The 20,839-nt window shown below is 47.9% G+C and overlaps 1 pseudogene across 1 annotated transcript in view; it reads left to right on the top strand.

The window, feature by feature from the left end:
- Window positions 1-5,225: 5,225 nt before the first annotated feature.
- Window positions 5,226-20,839, top strand: part of LOC144097344 (disintegrin and metalloproteinase domain-containing protein 10-like) — a 28,419-nt pseudogene continuing 12,805 nt past the window's right edge. Inside the window, exons 1-5 of the transcript XR_013306985.1 lie at window positions 5,226-5,343; window positions 6,599-6,822; window positions 13,223-13,444; window positions 18,240-18,392; window positions 20,335-20,527. The product of XR_013306985.1 is annotated as a disintegrin and metalloproteinase domain-containing protein 10-like (transcript). The remainder of the gene's footprint in view (window positions 5,344-6,598; window positions 6,823-13,222; window positions 13,445-18,239; window positions 18,393-20,334; window positions 20,528-20,839) is intronic.

Below are 20,839 nucleotides of genomic sequence, written 5' to 3'. Positions count from 1 at the left end.
CGGAAGGCCATTTGCTTGGGGATGATGGTAGGCCGTTTTCAACTTGTGATGGGTGGAGCAGGAGCGGAGAAAGTCGTGGACCACATTAGAAAGAAAGCAGGGGCCTCAATCTGTAAGTAGATGACGAGGAGCGCCATGAAGCAGGACGACGTCATGGAGGATTCAGTCGGCGAAATCGGAGGCACAGCTGGTCGGGATAGCGCGCGTAATAGCATGCCGATTAGTGTAATTGGTCGCAACGGCAATCGACTTGTTCCCGGAAGTTGATGTGGGAACAAGCCCGAGCAGATCGAGACCAACACAGGAAAATGGGTCAGTCGGAATGTCGATGGGGTGAAGCTGGCCACTGGGCAGGAGCAGGGGCATTTTCCGGCGCTGACATGGATCGCAGGAAGCAACATAACCGCGGACAGAGTGATAAATACCAGGACAGAAGAACTGCGGGCGCACGCTGTCGTACGTGCTTGACACGGCGAGGTGCCCTGCAGTACGAGCGTCATGAAGCTGGGCAAGTACTGTGGAGCGGAGGTGCGTCGGGACGACGAGCAAGACGTCGGCGCCATCCGCGTGCATATTGCGACAGTACAGAGTATCGTGATGCAGCACGAACAGGCCCAGAGCAGGATCGGACGAGGCGCTACGGAGGCAGTCAATTATGGAGCGCAGAGATGGATCTCGACACTGCTCGTCGCCGATGTGTAAAATGTCCAAGGCGGACAAAACACAATCGTCGGTATCATGGCTGTGGGAATCAGGAGGGTTGACAGGATTCTGGGCCAAGCAGTCAGAGTCTTGGTGCAACTTGCCGGACTTGTAGACAACAGTGAATGTGTATTCCTGCAAGCGCAAGTCCCAGCGACTCAGTCGGCCTGTTGGGTCTTTAAGTGAGGAGAGCCAAGACAAGGCATGGTGGTCTGTTACTACGCAGAAAGGCCTCCCACACAAATAAGGGCGGAATTTTGTTAACGCCCCAACAAGTGCAAAGCACTCCTCGTCAGTAATGGTATAATACGTTCAAAGGGAGATAGCAGGCGGCTGGTGTAAGCAATGACAAGATAGTGGTCGTGCTGGCGCTACGCAAGTATGGCGCCTTACTATGGCCACTGGCGTCGGAGCGAAGTTCCGTAGGCGCCGAAGGGTCAAAATGGGCCTGCACATGTGGAGCAGTGAGGGCCGCAACAATTGCGGTGAAGGCGTGAGCTTGGTCAAGGCCCCAGGAGAAAGGCACATCTTTCTTCAGGAGCGTGATAAGGGGATGGGTCGTGTCGGAGAAGTTCGGGATAAACCGGCGGAAATACGAGCAGAGCCCGAGGAAACTGCGCACATCGCTTGAGAAACGGGGAGTGGGAAATTCGAGAACGGCACGAAATTTATCAGGGTCAGGCTTGACACCAGAAGCATCAACCAAGTGGCCGAGGACCCTAATTTGGCGCTTGCCGAAGCTGCACGTTGGAGACCGATGCGGCGGAAAACGGCAAGGATAGTAGAAAAACGATGTAGGTGGCTTTCCAAAGTTGGCGGGAAAACGACAACGTCATCCAGGTTGCACAAGCACGTCGTCCATTTGAACCCACGCAGGAGCGAGTCCATCATGCTCTCGAATGTGGCGGGAGAGTTGCATAGGCCGAAAGGCCTGACTTTGAATTTGTACAGGCTATCGGCGGCTAAAAAAGGTAGTCTTCTCACGATCCCGTTCGTCAACAACAATTTGCCAGTAGCCTGAACAGATATCAATAAAACAAATATAGCTGGCAACGGGTAGGCAGCCGAGGGCGTCATTAATTCTTCGAAGAGCATAGACGTCTTTCATTGTTATTTGATTAAGATGGTGGTTGTCGACACAGCAGCGCCAACCGCCATCTCTCTTTTTGACCAACACCACAGGGGACGCCCTCGGACTTCCAGAAGGCTGCATAATGTTACTCGGCAGCATCTTGTCTACCTCCGTCTGGATAAAATGGCGCTCAGTAAGGGAGACACGATAGGGCCTTCTGTGTATGAGGCTCTCATCGCCTGTATTTATGCGGTGGGTCACGACAGTAGTTTGGCCGAGAGGATGATTCCAATAATCGAAGACGTCACTGTAGGAAACTAACAGGATGGAGAGCGCGCTGGCGTGGTCAGGTGCGAAATCAGCTGTGATCATTGCAGAAATGAGGTCCGGACGTGAAGCGGACGAGCTGGGTTCATGGAGACCAGAATGAGGCTCAACTGGGAGAGCAGAAAAAATGCATTCGGCCAAACGAAATAGTTCAGCGAGTGCGATGCCACAGGGTAAAACTTGAGTAGAGAGGATGTAGTTTAGAATGAGAAAGCAGGTGTGGTTACCGGTGACTGTGAGGCCGCTGTGTGGATGGATGGCGTTTCGCTAAAGAATAACGTCCTTGATTGGGTAGGTGACGTAGGAACCATCAGGAACGGGAGGAACCTGGGATATTGGTACAGCGACTGCAGCATCGCGCGGCAGGCGAGTAAATTCAGCGGCACGTAAGCGGAGCGGCTTGGAATCGGCGCATTCAGAGCAGAGCGGGAGGTCCGAATGAAGACCAGTGGAGCAATCAATTAGCGCCGCGTGGGTTGTTAAAAAGCCGATGGCCAGGATCACATCGTGGGGGCAGTGGTCGAGCACAGTGAACGGGACGCCTGTAGTACGACCGGCAATGCAAACACGCGCAGTGTACATTCCAACGACGGCAGCAGCACTGCAGTCGGCGACACGAACCGCTGAAAAAACGGCGAGTGTCGCAACCTTCTTGAGACGACGGCGAAAGGAGAAGCTCAAGACAGAAAGTTTGAGCGCCACAATCAGAGCTGTAACTGGTGCACCGTCCACGCAGATATCGAGAAGATTGTGGCGCACCCCGCAACTCCACTAAATATTACGTGGCTAGTTAAGCAGCAGGAATGGTAGGCCGCAGACAGAAGACTCACCAAAAACCAGGTCGCTCAAGCACTAGCTACAGCGTCCTCGTCGTCGTCATGCAACTACTCAGCGACAGAACAACGCCCTCTGCGTTTCGCGACTGTGTACCGTAACAATATGAGGTTTCTTGTGAAATCTACAACCAACATAGACGGAAATTCTAGTGAAAATAGTTAACTTGGTGATCTAAGTTCGCTTGTATGGAAGAGCAATAGCGGACACAGGCGGAGTCGAAGAAACTAAACACCATCACGGACTGAAGAATGAATTCAGTAACGGGAATTCAGGCATGGTCCAAAAAAATGAATTAACTTTAGATGGTGATAACAAAAATTGAGAAGACCTATTCATGCCTATTTGGAACACCTGGATATGTCCTTAAGCCTGTGCTTGATTGCGCACAAGGCAATAAGGCAAAGTTCTGAACTTGCAGCACGCCTTGGCCATATCTCGCGTCCGCAGATCGCGGGGCCTAAAATAACTGCCGCGATGGGAACACTTCGAAGCCTTCTTGCAATCTATCGACAAGATTTATATTGACGAGTGTTTCATGCAGACATGAGTACCACATTTCGCCGCATTCTACCCATCACTGCACAAATCCCGCTACCCTAATTTGGACTCGCTCGAAAGAAAAACACATCCCCTAATGATAGACGGCTGCGCAGTTTCGCCCCTGTGCAAACGGGGATAGTCTTGTTGCCGAAAGTACTTATATCCAGAAGAAAGAGGCAGTGCTCATGTTACGAATGTATTGTTCGCCCTGTTGCCTTCAAAGAATTCGTCACCGCTGCCAGCGATGTTATCTTCCGATACAACCAAGCTGTTGCTAATTAGGCACTTACTGAAGCTTTTTCTCCAAAAGCACCGTATCTCCTGGGATGGCCTACAAGTCATTTATCATCCTTTGTCAAGACACTGCTATGCGCACCGTCCCGTCGCTGTAACGATGTGATGTCTGTCAGCCATCATTTGATACCAAGAAATTCTGGGTAAAAACATTTTTGAAGGAGAAACCATTTATGAACGCGATTTTTCATGAAATGTTAGATTTCACTACAACGCTCAACATATCTGCACATCACCCATTGGTTTTCTATGGGAGTCTTATTTGTTCTATGCGACCAATGGAAACACTTTAAAAGAAAGATTTTTCTGCATATCAGAAGAGTGGAGCATTACCTTATATATCACCGTAAAAGTATCTCACAATTTTCTAAATTTTGAATTTTTTTCCGAAATTGCTCTACATGACATCTTTGCACCACATGTGTCGATGACGATAAGGGATAGGGACCCTGTATCCGACGGTGCACATTACCATAAAGCCGCTCTCCCCCCTACCGAAATCCGCATGATACATGCACGTCCACATTCTGATCGCGTTTTCCAAATTTGTGTATCGGTAATATACCAAAAAATAAAGGACGACTCGTCGCCTCTATTGCCTCGCTTTTATGATTTTTCTTCGTTTTTTCGGTAACCAAGATTGGAATGTTGGTTCAAGCAAGACTTTTGTTTGAGCGAGTTGGCTGTATGGAGACATAATATGCATAAAAGTTAAGTGGCGGGAGATAATGACGACAACTCATACAATACGGTTTCGGAGAACGACACTTTTTACCACTCATGGTAAACACACAAGCAAATGGAGTAAGGGGTGACTAGAGCATAAGATACACCTGCCAAAGAAACAAACAAGCAGAGATTAGACTATGTCGCCGCGGTGGCTGGGCTGCTAACCGGAAAGACCCGGGTTCCATTCCGCGGCGGTCGCATTTCGACCGTGGCGAAATGCTACAGGTCTTTGTATTGTGCGATGTCAGGGCATGTTTAAGAACTTCTTGTCGTCTAAATTATCTGGAGCCCTCATAGTCTTAGCCGTTTTGGGACTTTAAACTTCTTAAACCAAAACCAAGCAAAGCGATACCAAACCATAGAATAAAATGTGGACATCGACCTCTTCAGAAACCTAATCTCGTCTTCTAACTGTGTGTTAAGAAGTGCTATTTTCCCACACAGTAAACTAAATCGGTAGTGGACTGCTGTATTGCCCTTGTTTTTTCGCGCCAGTTCACTTATGCACATTATGCCTAGCATGTTTGCGTTCTTTCCAAATCATTTCTGAAATAGCTCTTGTTGAATACTTCTTTCGTACAGTCTGCGCGCGTTATTCTGTCTCAAGGAACGCTGCTGTCGACTTTTTTTTTACACCAAGGAGCAGAGCTCGCGTAGGGTTCGTGATATTGTGCCTCATTCTTTTTTTAACTTTTATGGCAACTTCCTCGTTGCGGCGCCCAGGGAATTCCGGCTGCAGTTGGTGCAGGACCGATCCGCTTTCTCCGAGGATTTCTCCATGGTGACGAGCCGAGGGCGTATCCGGCCCACCCTCGACCACATCTACTCAGGCCATGTGGCAGGTGTGTTCTACACCAATCGAGATTTATGTAGTGCTCGTTGCAGCAGGTATGCGGCAACCATTTCTAAGCAGCTCTTACTAGACCAGGAGTCGAATCAAGAGTGGAAATTTCGTAAGTCTTCAACCAATTAAGCAATGAACTTTTGTTGCAAACTGCTCATTGCACTCCTCAATGCGTGAAAATATGAAATGAGGAATGATTAGCAATGATAACAGCTCACAGACCGATGATACAAAACCAACATAGCCTATAAGACGTCACGAAACAGAAAGGAAACAATGTATATTACAGAGCACAAGCGAAATGAAAGTGCTGTACTTAATTGAATGATAGAAAATTAACAACAGCTGGTCAGTTCATGCGCAAAAAGTAGAACTGATGTTATGTTAGAACAACCACGGGTGCAAAATGAAAGAAAATATTGCCGGAGGAGAGCGCCCGAGAGCGGCATATGTTCACGGGCTTAATATTTTTCAAACGAAAACGCCGTTTCGTGGGGGGGCAGGGCTGGAATAATTGTAGCTAATTACGAGAGAAGAAAATTGATTTGACCTAGTCCGCCGTTCTAGACATGTTTCCACTGCTCTTCTCAGAGCATGTCATGGACGTGCTATGTTAGGAACTGTAGAACTAACTGTCGCAGTTGCTGCGCTTTAACTGTGCACGCCGTTGGACAATGCTCGAATTTTGGAGCGTTGGTCAAAGATAAAGTGGGTAAATTAGGTAAAGTTGAGAATGAATTGCAAAACTTTAGGAAGCATTTCGCAAAAAAATATCTTCAGTAGCCTTCATTCTCGCTTCAAACATGTGGCAAACCACTGGCTCTGTATTTTATTCATGTTTTGTGCGGCATAAGCACAGGCAATACTATGAGGGACTATGACAGGCGGAAAGATTTTTTCCACCGTAGTTGTGCAGATAAATATACTGTAAGCAAACAGCAGGTCATGTGAGCTGGTCTTCCATGGAGAGGGCAGTGCGCCACCGCAGCAGCTGCTCTAATACTTGAGGATACTTTACCAATTCGCGGAAAGAAGCTGCGGTGGTGCACAGCGCATAAAAATATAAACATCTCGCGGCAGCCTGATCTAAGCATATGCTCAAGACTTTCTTTCTGTTGAGAGAGTGTGACAAGTCGTAATATTCTGGCAGTAGCGCTTATAGTAGTATACCAATGTACTTGTATAATAGCTTACTTTTATCCACACTTTGCCTATCTGGGCCGGCAGTGTGAATGCCACCGTCTTCTAATCAGGATCTCCAGGCAGCCGCGTGGTGGGTGCCGTGCTGGACGGCGTGTTCACCGGCCGCATTTCGCTGTCCCCTGACGGCGACCAAGACTTTTACGTGGAGCGCGCCGCCAGCTACCTGTTGGCGCCCTTCCACTCGGTCATCTACGCAGCGCAAGACGTGAGCTTCGACGGCGCTGGATGCGGCCTCGAACAGATGCGCCGACGACGCGTGCGGACACCGGCCACAGTATGGTCTGCCCTTCCCTTCCGCATTGCTCTCGGTTACCTCGTGATTTGTGCGACCCTCGTGTACTCCCAACAGCGAGAAGAGACGCTTTTGGAGGATGCATAGAAGAACAGCTACCTTCTCTAGGCAGAACTACGGCTATAGCTGACGCCTTCCCTTAACAGACTATGTCTATTCACTGCAAATTACTTCCATATAAAACTCCCTCGCACAGGGAGCGCAAGTGTGAGGGTACTCACGTACGCGAGAAATTTTTGTATTTTGCTTTATATACGAGTATCGAGTGCATGTGGTCATTGTACATAGGTGTAAATTTACTCCCCAGTACCTCGTCTTGCCCTTACTTCTGTCTTTTTTCTCTTTCCTATCTCTAAACATTCGCCTTTTTGTGTCCGCCGGCAACCAATTAGCTGTCCGAAGGCGTCTGTCGTTTTACATTTATTTTTATTATTTGATTTAAAATCAGTATGAATACTAATTCGCAACGAAGAAAACATATGAGCTTGATATAGCGACACTACTTTTGTGGCCGCTGCTGCTGCTGCTCGCCTAGCAACCTCTGGACGTGTATGAAAACCGGCTTGCTGTCGAGGAAAAAAATAGTTAGTGACAAATTACTTCTTGCGTTATTGCCAGCAATCCTTCGCGCTGTACTTTGCCGCGATAAGCGACAACCGGTCATACGTGGCTGCCGCCACTATTCCGCTTGAAACTCAATCCCAAGTCACTGCTCGGACCCTTTGCCGTACGCCGGTACATGACGCTAAATGCGCGTATGAACATGTGCTTTTGAGTGCCGGCTACTAAACTAACTCATTCTCACCCAAGCAAACTGCTGATTTTAGACAAGAATAACACTTCGTATCCTTCGATTCACTATGAGGGATTTTGTCCTGAAAGAGAAATGCTTGATGAAACATCAAGGGATCGGCTCCAAATAGTACAAAATTAGAGGTTTCGCTTCTGTAGCACAGTGCCTTCTTGGCATAACCACTGCGGCGTCTATTGCAGCATATGCTGAGAATTTTATTGATAATTTATACGTCGCAGTATAATTAAGCGCAACAGAAAAAAGAGACTATCTTCATTTTCGAGTGAACGATGAAAAGATGATCTGTGCTTAGTAGACATATCAACTTGGTCGTATTGCCGTAGTCACCCCTAAAAGAAACAGTGACAGATTTTGCCACGACACAAAGGTTTCAGATCCACCCCAGAATAGAGCTCAGCTTTAGTTTGTGACTCGAAACCAAGACACTTCTTGAACCTTCTTTGGCGGAGTTCTTTGTTCTCCTAGTTTACCAGTTTTGGATATCTGGTTAACAGTTATAATCCTCTTCAACATAGTATTTTTATAAATTGTCTCGGCAGCAGATACAGTATTCTGTTCGTTCGTCCTCTATCCTGCTGCGGGGCCTCAGCTGTCTAGTAAACAACTGCATAAACAGCACCGGCAGGGCCTATGACATGTTACATCGTGTCCATGCCCCTGGACGATGTGCTCTGGAGGCGGAAAATCTCGATATGAAAGAATGTTTTGTTTGCAAGAACAGCGTTTTCTATTGCGGATTACGTTCGGGATGACAGGAATAAACACTTTGGTCTGTTTCGGGGTTATTGTATTTAAATCTGTGTAGGCTAAGGCGTTCTCTGTCAAGGATATGATACAGGAGACCGGAAAAAAAGTGGTTCGATAGTTCTTGTGCCTCCATCATTCCATGCACATTGCCTTGGAGTCATTGATGACTAATGGTGTCATTTAAGCAGTGAATATTCCGGCTGACTGCAGGCAATGGCGATGTGTGAAAATCGGTACTCCTACTAAAGGTGCAAGATTCTTGTGGGTGGCGTTTCGAATATTTATAGCTAAAATTTCGTTGCGCACCGTATAGGACAAGGCATACGCTGCTTTGAACACCCTTTCATAGGAGTGGGTGGGGCGGTGGACGCGTTCTTCTTTGGAATCTCCAGTATTTGAGAATGTTAGTGGCTTTGCCGGTAGTGCGTCGTTGAGGTGTCACCGCCCGTCGCCTGATGGCTGGCCTTTAAGTTTTCAGACGAGCGCTTGAGCACGCTCGGTGCCAGGAAAACACGGGTGTCCTGGAGCCCAGGCAATGCGTACAATGGGGAGTTAACTGGGATCACGGATATTCTGCAGTGTATGATGTGCATTGGGATTGGACAGTCAGGATGCTTACGCCCAATTGGCTGCCCCTGACTCGGCAACGACGTGTATTGTGCTCGCATCTTCTTGTGGGCATGATGTGGCTTTTAGTATAGAAAAGGCCGTGGCTTCCTCTTCGGCTGACCGGTTAAGTCAAGCGATGGATGCGGCTGCTTGTGCGTGACCATCCGTGTTCGTCACCATCGTGCACATGGCCGGTTTGTCGGAGTATCTGGCAAGCATCAGTACACTTGTAAAGCGTGGGCGGGTCGCTTCCGAGACAGCGCGTCAGCGCTTGCACTCTGTCCCATCTTCCGCCTCTGTGATGATCGGGGTGCATGTTCCGCGGAATTGGTGCCACCTGTATCTTCGCACGGACCGTGGCGGTCATAGGCACTGGGTCGGGTGGCGGAGGGTAGTGGAATGCTGGACACACAAGGTGGTTGAGGAGGGCTGCGCTTGTGTGCGTTTTTCGCAGCCAGACAAGCTGGCCGGCGCGCTGTGCTTCGGTTAGTTATTCGACTGAATTGTGAATGCCTAGCTGGAGCGGGCGCAGCGTTTAGATATGTGCGCGAGCTCATATCGCCGTTTTCATCAGCTATTCGAAGAGAGCGTTTAAGCGTTGCATTTCATTACGGCTGAATGGGTTGAAGTTGGAGTTTATTTGTGATCCCAAAAGGACCGTAGCGGTGGCCTAGTGGTTGAGCATCCGCCTCGCACACGGGAGGTGCGGGGCTCGATCCCCAGTGCCGCCGGGTACCCACCGGCGATACAATGGATACAAACTTCCACTGACCTCGTGCTCGGCTTTAACAGGGTGACATGCTTGGGAAGTGGGTCTTTGAACGCACCTTGAGCACACGAAAATACCTTGTTCGATGGCGCTCTTTCGCGGCAGATTGCCTTGCGCCATAAAAAATTACTATAATCATCATGTGATTCCAAAAGAAGCTACCAGAATATAATAGGCGTGTGGCACGTGTGGCGCTGTTTCAGCTTGCGGTTTTGTTTCTGGCTTGTCAAGTGTTTTACCAGGCTGCGCCGCGCCTCCCAGAGGTGAAGCAGGTGATTGCCTGTTTCTGGTGCTTTCGCCGTTGCAAGAACAATGCCGGAGGTCTCCTTGTAGCTTATGCAACCATTCTGACAGACAGATTCCACTGCATTAGAGTTATAGTGGGCCCCGGATAAATTTTGACTAAGGGTGATTCCTTAACGTGTGCTAAAGAGTATAATTTATTTATTTGCGTAATAGACAGTTAGCCGTACTACTGTCGGCCTTGCTTTTCGCGTCGGCTGATGTGGTAGCAGCGGTTGACTGTCGCATTGCTCCTGGTCCCGTCTGCGGCCGAATAAGTCCCAGTTTATGAGCCGGAACTTGTGCTCGGGTGATCTGGCCCCGGCAAGCTTGAGATCGAAAGCGCAAGTGTAAAGTCCGCGAGAATCCTGAGTTTCGCATTTCCCACGCGGCTAGTGTGCGAGGGCATGCTACAGAAGCTGAGTACGCTATTAGGCACCAAGTCGACGCCGAACTCTGGCCTATGCCAGAGGCGGACGCAAGAGCGTAAAGTCCGATGCTGTTGTCACGAACATTCTCAGTTGTTTTTTTCACATGCAGTTTTATGTGCCCTAATAGATTAGAAGATTGTTTTGTTTAGATATAGCGGTGCTGTCAGAGTAGTTGGCTTACAGCGGACAACTCGTGGTCGAAATTAATCCGCAGCCCTCCACTGCAGCTGAGATCCTAGCCCTTGGGCAGTCTTCGGACATTAAACCCAGAAGAGTGACGATTCGGGCTAGTGGTTAGTGGGGATCGAAATGTCTGTTTTCACACTGCAAAGATCTTAACCCTTCATGTGGTGCCCTGTGCCACTTGGTTTGTACCTTTATAAATAATGGGAGCAAAAATAAAGCGTTCAGTGAAAGTTTAGCGCTTGTCTCTTCTTCCTTATTTTCGTTCTATGGAACCTTACGGTAAACCTCAAGTACGATGTTTTACCGCACCGTACCACCGCCACCGCTATACAAACACCACAAATTGCGGTAGAACGCGGAGGCCCGCAGAAACAGTACGCGCTCGCATGCGCACCGTTGCTTCGACTGCTGCAATGAAGGACGCAGGGGACCCTCTCCCAAGCAGCACGCCGATAATGGCCCGGAACTGGTCGAATACCGGAAAAAATTGGCTCAGTTAAAATCAGTTAACCCAGAGTACGGCGATCAAGAGAGACATAATGGAAGATTTGGTTTTGCGGATGGTGGTGCGCCCGCCTCCGGCACCGATGACGCAAAACTGAGCGTCTTAGGAACGAAGTGCGCACGCGCTAAAAAAGTTCCTAATCAAGCACCCCAGTACATACGCATAACGCGACCGGTTAGCACACACATGCCAAAGCGCTCGGCCGCGCTCGGCGCTCGCACTGCGCATATGGCTCTCACCGCTATATCGACCAAACTCAAAAGTGCATTTTCAGCTCTTTTTTTTTGGGAACTGCGGCCTGAGCAAAACCTTGTTTGCACGGATTATGAAGTAGACTATTACAATACTTGGCTCGTGCGATATCACACGTAGAGGCTAAGGAATGCCATGATCAATGTCGACGAGCCATCAAAATTGCATGGTGGGAGAATATTAACCAAGATATACGGGGATGTATGCAATTTTGGCGGCCGATCGCAACAGACAGGACAATGTTGAACAACATATGCCAGGATACACACATTTCTTATAAGCGATCGTTACTGGTGGGACAATATTGACCAACGAATCCTACGATGTGTGCTACGCTGGCTACACATCGCAACCAGCAGGTCAATATTGGGAAGCGAAGCACTGTTTGTATACATAGTTGATTCTTGATTATGAATTTTTTATGGCACAAGGTCATAAGGGCAAAGAGCCCCATGGCACAAGGCATTTTTCAATTACTCAAGGTGAGGCCAAAAACCCATTTCTCAAGCATTTCACCCTAAATGACCCGAGCACCAGACCAGGGGAAAGCTTGTGCCCATTGTATCACCGGTGGGTACCCGGCGGCACTGGGGATCGAACCCCGCACCTCCCGCATGCGAGGTGGATGCCAGGACCACTCGGCCACCACTGCGGTACGTATACATAGTTGAGAAGCCATCCCAACTTCCTGGGCAATATTGAACAACTCATACCAAGATATGTGTGATGTTCACTGGCCATAAAAATAGGCATGACATCAACTAACTTATGCCGTGATGTATGCCACTCTGGCTAGCCATCGCAACTGTCCGGACAACATTCGCCATGAAGCGCCAAGTTGTACGCGATGTTGGCAGAGCGTTGCTTCTGGTTGGCCGTCGTTGATCGTTGTTCACCAGGGTACGCCATTCTTGGCGAATAAAGAGCATAGCCGGGCCATTAATGCACGTGTTCTCGGATCGCATCGCAATTATTGGCCACTCATTGGCAAGAAGGGGCCACCGTATGACCACTGATCACCAACGCGTTTACAATATCGGGCCGATCTGCCTGGGCTTCGTGAATGAACTGCTGCTGCTGGAGCATTGCTCTATCTTCTAAAAATCCCAGCCACTGATCTTCATGACGAATACATCGCCAATGACAATCTTGGGGAATTATATCCGTGCGTTACACTTTGTTACACTGTCGGACTCTAGGAGCGCGAATGCCAGCATGGCACGAATGCAGCTGCCACTGTCCAGCTTTGCGTGTATGTGTGCCTCACGTGTCGCAGCTAAAACAAAAAGGCATTTCAAAAAACAGCATTATCAATCTTTATTTACAAATATTCTCCTTAAACTATGAGTGCCTCCGTGGCCCGGAGCCGCTTTGCTGGTCACGTGGAGAGTAGTCGCTCTTAGTGCAGGTGTCTGTCTCGAAGCGGTTCTGCAAAGTACCGCTGACCACACGGCTGAAGCTGTTAGCGTCTTGGAAGGTTTTGTACCGATGTTCAGTAAGAATAAAAAAAGCTCGGGCTCCATTTGTGCGGAATTTGATTCCCTTTGTGCCATCTCTTTCAGTGTGGCAAAGAGTGGTGACATTTGCCAATTAGCCGAAGTTTAGGTGGCGAAGTAAACAGTGGGTAATTTAACTCCAAGATTCTGAACCTCCAGAGAGAAGGCCTCGGATAAGCGCCACTGTCGTGGGCTGCGGTTAAATTTCGTCTGAGCGGTATTATTTAACGTGTGACAAAAAGAATAACTTACTTATTTGCGCTTAACCATCCCGTACCGAAACTCATTCAGCCCAGGACGCGCACGCGCCAGCGGCGCTCCCTGATGGATGCCGAGGCGCTGGAGGCAGGCATTACCAACGCCAGCGACCCTGCGCATTCGAGTGCGACACCCTCTCCCGGCCAGCTGCCACATCGTCGTGCCGGTGCCGGAGACCCAGGAGAAGATGTGCAGCCGAAGAACGTGCAGCGAGTGTGCAATATGGAGATCGATATCGACCACACTTTCTACGAGGTGAGGGATTCCAAAATTCCGCTCAAGTCTTATTATACAAAGCTGTTGGAAAGAATGTCGAAGGTAAAATAACGTTATAACATAATACGCCCAGACAAAACTAGCATCGATTGGCTAAAGGTTAATCGTCATAAAGCACTCTGACTGTTCCGCGTTGCAGAAGTAGAGGCGAAAATGGCACAAGTCACTGTATTATCAAAGTTACAACCAATTTTCTCAAAAAAAGGTGCATTTTGCAGCTATTTATTTACTAAAGATAAGTGACTCTTGGATCTCAAACGATAAGAAAACTAGATAAAAACAATACAGTGCATGTCTGTCGCAAACAAAATGGAGTAATAACTTGAATGCTCAAACTTGTTTCCTTTCATATCGGAGGGTTCAATACATAGTACAAGCATTCTCCTTGCGCAGCAAAAATGTTTCAGCGCGCAGTCTCTTATTATGTATTCCGCCCGCTGCATCTCCGGCCACTTGCATCCTGCGCATCTTGCATCCTGCGCATCCTGCGCATCAAGCTCTCTTTTTCCCTTTCTGTACACTAGCTGGCTACCAAAAAGCTAGTTTGCTTTTCTTCGCGAAGAACGCATGACAGCGTCGATCATCGAACGACGACGAAAAGTACCAGCCCGGACAGGTGATCAGCTCCAAACATGGTGTCAGCATGGCTGTGCCAGGATATGTTTCTGTTTGTCTCCAATTCGGAACAGGCATTGTTGGCCGCCTTCTCGCCTTGAAACGATTCGGCATCGTCTGTATGCTTCAGCGTAGTACGACTATCTGAACGAAAGGTATAATGCAGTTTGACGAAGGGTACCGCGACCTTGGTGTGTTCAAAAAGGGATTACCGGGGACAAGACAAAGAGCGCTATGGGCTTCCACAGCATCGTGCGAGCGAGAAACTGCAATTCTGTCGGCACAGTGCGTCGCGAGTCTAATTTTAACGCGATATCATTAAGGAACCCGTGCCGAAGAAAAGCCGGTGTGGCGTCATCACATGCAAACCGGATTGTGTGCGTACTGGGCATGCTGGCACGTGGCGGTTAAATTAAAAAATTATTGCTCGCGTCAGGTTTCTTGGGAAGAGGAACATCGTTCCCATAAGTCCCACCGCTGGCAGCACCAGGCATGCGCCATGACAGTGGCGCATCCCATAACCGGAAAACCACTGCACCAGAAGTGGTATTAGGGCTGCCAGTGATCTACGAATGTTAAACAGAGAAAGGCCCGTACTGCATACTGTCAACAACCAGATAGCCATCGCGTCACACCATTAAATCGAAGCTTAGGTGTCCTCTCCAATTTTTTTTTTGGTAAGTTTTTTGCCATTTCTGTCGCCTGCCACCTGACGCCCGCGGGAATCAGCGACTAGAGGCAAGGTTAAAACAAAGAAACTCGTAATGAAAGGAAACAATTTGCGGCCCCCAGATTTCCGTCTTTTAAGCTTCTGAAGTTTCACGGTAGGGTCCTGAAGGAATAACTACCCGCCCTGACTATCCATCTGAAAATTTTTTGTTCATCCTTCTTGCTTTTGTGTAGAGCACCAAATGTAGTCGACATATTGATATCATTGGTGTCAAAACAATACCTGCTACTAAACAAAGAAGCTATGTTGAACCAATGAAGCTGTTTTATAAAAAACTTAAGCTGTATTTGACACTATCGCGAGTGGGCTCTAAATACGAGTCGTAGGAGGCACCACCCAGGCTAATACCAGGTGTTTTGGAGAAGTCTACTAGGTTTTTTTTTTCAGAAGTAGGCTTTTTGAGATGAAAATATGGCTTTGGGGCATAGTTTTGCCAGTGCTGGTGGACACTAGAAAACAGATTGATAAAGTAAGCTGGTTAACTAATTTTCAATAGGTAACTTTTTAACTACTAGGGTTAGGCGCCTAGTTGCAATGAGAGATTTGTGGCCGGCCGTTAGTTATAGCCATATCAGTTTTTATAATTTAGAAAACGCGATTAACCTTGGCGCTGCAGCTCGACAAAATATGGCTTTTTCGACTAGTTACGTGTACTCGAGAGATTGCACTGCCTGCATGCTTTTCGAAAGCGCATGTATTTTGGCACAATGTAGCCATATTTTGTCCAACCACTGAACCGAGGATAATCTCGTTTGGAAATTCGAAAAGCTGATATGGCTATCACTAAAGATCGGCTACAAAGCCCTGGTTCCAACTAGGCGCATAAATCTAATAGCTAAAAAGATAATTATTTAAAATTAGGTAACTAGTTTACTACCTAAAAAGCCTCACTCATTTTCTTGTGTTCGCCAATACTGGTAATCCTATTCCGCAAAAGCCATGTTTTACCATAAAATGCCTATTTTTGAAAAACTTCCCAGAAACAAATGGTAATTTTTGAGGTGCTGTCAGAACGAACACATGGCGGAAACAGAAGCTAAACAACCTACAGCTTGAAATTCGAGCTTGGTCAACGTGGCCATCAATGCCACAGCTCAATAAATTCGCCAGTAGATATTGTTGATAACAATGAACAGCGTAAAATTTCCCTTTTGCCTTAGCCAAGTATATTTTTTCGCACAGCATGCATTAATAGACACGTGCGCTGTATTCGCACCACGCAAAAGTGGAGGCGCAAAGATGCATGATCCAAACTGTATTCGAAAATACAATACAAAGCTCTGCGCGCCTCCTGCTAAGCCTATTCCGCGCTTACAAAGGACGCTTGTGCAGTCATCAACGTTTGTGCGCTGAACGCTGCTGCAACGCACCGCGAAGAACGATTCCGAGACTAAAGTTCATACGAACGTCGTTCCCTTCAAGCTAGGGCGCAGCTTAAGTACAACAATGTCAAAATACTGCCACAAAGTTGAGTCGGCACTTTGCCGCCCGCAATCTGGCAGCAGCGCAATTGCGCATCGCCTGCATGCAGTTATCTCGCCCGTTCGTTCTGAGTGATCCACGCTTGAGGCACACGCTCCAGAAGAACCCGCCGTATATACAAGGTGCTTTAGAGGAACGTGCCACCAATTTTTTTCTAAATAGGGTTTTTCAGGTAAAGAACATCTTTCTGCGGTAAAGTTATACCGGGGTTGGCTGGCGTCAAAAACAATCGACTTATTTTAAGTATTTCCGATTGGCGCCTGATTGCGATGAGCGACCTGTAGTTGCCCATTAGTAATAGCCATAGCAGTTCTCAGAATTTTGAAAACGCGATCACCCTCGCCGCCGTGACCCAACTAATTTGGGCCATTTTTCGCGCCATTCGAACGGTGCGCCTGCAGGAGGGCGCAGTGTGATGTCAGTCAAGCGCGTTTCTCCAAGACGCACATCCCACGCGACGATCTCTGCCACACCCTTGCTTTGGTGCCCTCCGCTCCTCGCCACTTCTCTGCTCCAGACCCGGAGGGGCGGAGAATGTCACGTGGAGCTTGGGTCAAGGAGCGTCGCGATTTCATGGATGTCTCTTTGTGCTTCCAGCCAGCTCACGGTTTTCGAATGGTGGGAGAAATGGCTCGAAAAGCGGCGAGAGTAATCACGTATTCGAAAATTGAAAAACTCATACGGCTAATACTAACGCCCGTTTATAAGTCGCTAATTGCACTCAGGTGCCTATCAGTCAAGGAACGTCAAAACACAGGCGAATATTGTTAACTACTAAAGAGTTTCACTAAATTCTAACCGTTTTTTGACGTCCGCCAACAATAGTATTAGTATGCCGCAGAAAGCTGCTTCTTACTTGACAAACCCTTTAAAACTTAGGGGCCGGCTTCCCATAAACACCTGGTGTATAAAAATGTCTGAGTATTGACCAGCTGAACGCGTAGCACCTGTTCTGAGCGCTCAAGAGCGCTCGAAAGCGGCCAGTCGAAGACGCCAGTAGTGATTTGTCATATAAGGTGCAATAACTGCGATCTGAGCACAAGTCCTTGCACATAGTGACCCGCTCCACTAACCGCTATGTGGCGAATGCTGGATGGCTGAAGTTTCGTCCGTCGATAATGACTTTTTGTAGTCCGTATATTAGCGACTTTCTGAGGTTTTGCTTGTACCCAAGTAGAAGGTGAGACAGTTTCTCGGTTTGTGTGTGTGTGAGGGTATGGACATCCAGATCTACAATTTGTTTCGAGACCACTGTTCTCTATCATGAAGTGAGGTGTACCGAGTAGGGTCCACTTGCTGCGGCACCCTTGTAAGTAGCGGGCAAGTTGCCAGAGTTCTTTAACGCAGGGAAGTAACTATATGGCGCGCCAAATTTGTCGCCCCTAACCTTCGCCAACATGGCATCTCACGTCGGAGCTGTTTCGCGGCCATGCCAACCAAACAAGTAAACGAACTTGCTTCTATGCTCTCTTTGAACTCGTGTTTAGCCAAAAAAATATCACACGCGGCAAAACTTCGTCCCAAATATTGCGTTTCACGCCAACGTTTCCTAATAGACATCGGCTAAAGTCTTTCTTGCACGCAAGTAATGGCTTCTGAACCGATGACTGCGCCTGTATGTTCGGACGCCCTGCTTGATTTGAGGTGTGAATGCTGTGCTCACCACGTTTACTTCAACACTGCGCCCTGCGCGAAAGTATTTTTATGTAAGAATTTACTTGCCTTCTTACGCGGCAGGAGTAAGGGAGCGAGCTTTGTTACGGCGTGGCGAATCAAATAAGTGTACGACAAAGAAAAGGAAGCCATAAAGACGACATTGCGATATATTGGAAAATATTAACTCGAACTGGTGAGGATTGGATAAAATTATTGAAGTAGAGTCGCAAACAGCTGGGCGAAACATTATAATCGTGTCCATCGCGAACATTACTGTCTACGCCACTGCAGATGGTGGCGTCAGACATGGGCGGCGAGATGACGAAAGTGCAGGCGGCCATCACGAACATGGTGGCCACACATGTCGCCTCCGTCTCGGACATCTTCGGTGGCACAAACTTCAACGGCATCACTGACATCTCCTTCATCGTGCAGCGTCTTCAGGTACAGACGCAGAAACTGACACAGCTTAAGGAACCAAGGGCCTTGAGTATGCAGCAACTGCTATAAAATAATGGATCCTTTAGTGCCTCGCAATTTCAGCTAGGCTGAATAAAATAGTTTAAATAAGGTACGCGTTATGCTCTCTTCCTGATGGTACAGACATTTCTTGTGCCAAACAAGACAAATTGTTTGTGAGGTGTGCTGTATGCGAAGGCCCATTATGAATGGCCAATAGTCACTTCGCCCATGCGCACAGCTGGCGGAGCGGTGGTGCCACGGCTCAGCGCGCAGCCACGCTGACATCGTGAAGCATCTGGTGTAATGAAGCTCTCGCTACAAAATCGCCGGAGAAGCAACCTAGGAACCATGTGTGCCACCTAGGTCGCGTACCTTCTTGGCTTCATCACAACTTGCCCACCGGATTATGAGGAAACTGTGCACCGCGGCAGGTCGCGAGGGTTACACGGGAAGAGCAGCCTGGGTCACACAAGCGCCACTGGTGGAAGTACCTGTCATCACCTGCAGTACCTGCTGTGAATGCAGGGGTCTATGAATGCTTATATAGGCAGTGACCAATTCTGCATATATGGGCATTAACCCTTTAAGGCTATCGCCCAATACTCTTAAGACAGACCTTAAGTGTCTCCTCGAATTTTATCGACGGGCACTGCTTTGTTTCCCTGCGGCCTCACAGCAGTTCTCAGACGCACCTCCCTAGAAGCTCGGCACAGTTTTTCTTCCCGTGCGGTTCTTTTTTTGCTCGTGCTTGAACTTTCTTCATTGACACTCTAGTGGCATTTCTGAATAATCGTGTGGCACTGTCAAAAGCGAAAATGGAAATTAGCGGCGTATCCCACAGAGCCACATTTCACGGGAAGGAGAAAACCAATAGCAATAACTCTATGAAAGAAGCCGCGAACTGAAATTGTCTGTGTCAGTGCTGCGAAACGTAGTGTGCTAAATATAATGAAATAGTAAAATAGAGCTAACGACAGAGTTCCTAACAAGCTTAGGTTTCTTAACTAAAAAGAAACATTTTTTTTTCGTTCAGATTTATGGTCGCTCAAAGGAACTGGCAATTTTACCGCCGTTTTTTTTCGCAATTTAAATCCGACAGCTTGGTCCTCCTTCACTTTGGTGAAGATTTTCATCCGCGAAAGCTGGTTTCCTTGCAGACCGGCAAAATTAAATTAAATACTTAGTGTCAGCATAATTTTTCTCGGCACTGCAATCAAAACTCATTGCGTTAATTGTGACGCGGAGTGGCGTGTATTTGCTTCTTGGCATTTCCCTGGTTTGTTTTTACTGCTATAGCATCATCTGTAGGCAGTATCTGGAACAAAATGTGTAGTCGGAGATTAATTCGCTAATTAGGTGGAGTGAAGTGACATCACCAGATTGAAACATTCGCATTGGCTGATTGGCGGAAGAGAAGTGACGTCACAACACACGACATGGCGTCACTGGACCGGAAGTGACGCCAGTTCAAGGTAAGGCATCAACAGGCGCTGATACTCTCGTACTGCCGACACATAACAAGATTTTCTGTCCTTGTAAATTATCGATTTTCCTTCCTGGTGGTACGAAAGTGCCTTGTGGAGAAGTATACCAAGTCACCCTGACTTTCGAGCACGCAATTGCTCCTCCTGTTATATTTGCAGCCCCAGATCTCCCTCGACGTCATCATAGCGTAATTCCTGAAAAAGTCGGTCATGGCAATCCCTGGTTTCCATTTTTATCTCCATTAGACTGCCCATATACGCCGGCTTCTTCAATATCTTTTTTTTTTAATTTCAACCTTTCACTTGGCATAGCCGGTCAAAGAATGGTAGGAGTGCAATGATGCGAAAGATCTTTTGAACCGTTTTGTACCGCCACACATGTTTGAACCAAAGCGTGGCGTGGCTGCATGCAATGATGCCCCTCGCGCTCCTCTTGACAGATCAACGACTCGAGCTCGTGCGAGGGGGCGAAGCGCCATTCGAACCCATACTGCAGCGACACGCTGGACGCGTCACACACGCTAGTCGAGCACTCCAAGCGCAACCATGACAACTTCTGCGTCTCGTACCTGTGGACGAATCGGCTTTTTCCCGGTGGCATACTGGGCCTTGCGTACGTCGCCGAGCTCAATGGTACGTGACGTCACCACACGAGCGGCTTATGACTGTAGAAGACGAGAGGAATGACACATCGCTTATAAGTGGCAGCTGTGCCTCGTGTAACCTCATGAGCACGCACTTAGTATAAATGTATAAGAATTCAGTGCCTGCTTAACTGCGTGCCTCACGATAAAGCACATTTCCAGGATCTGACTATACGTATGCAGGTTAGTGTGACATTAAAAATGTACTAAAAGGAAGCGAATGATGGTGTGCCCAATATTCGCGGGGTCACTTTTTCTTTCTACCATTTGTGACCTGAACGACGGATCCTTATATTTCATG

This window comes from Amblyomma americanum, chromosome 7 (assembly GCF_052857255.1).
Source record: "Amblyomma americanum isolate KBUSLIRL-KWMA chromosome 7, ASM5285725v1, whole genome shotgun sequence".
Taxonomy (NCBI): domain Eukaryota; kingdom Metazoa; phylum Arthropoda; class Arachnida; order Ixodida; family Ixodidae; genus Amblyomma; species Amblyomma americanum.
This window is presented reverse-complemented; position numbering and strand designations above follow the sequence as displayed.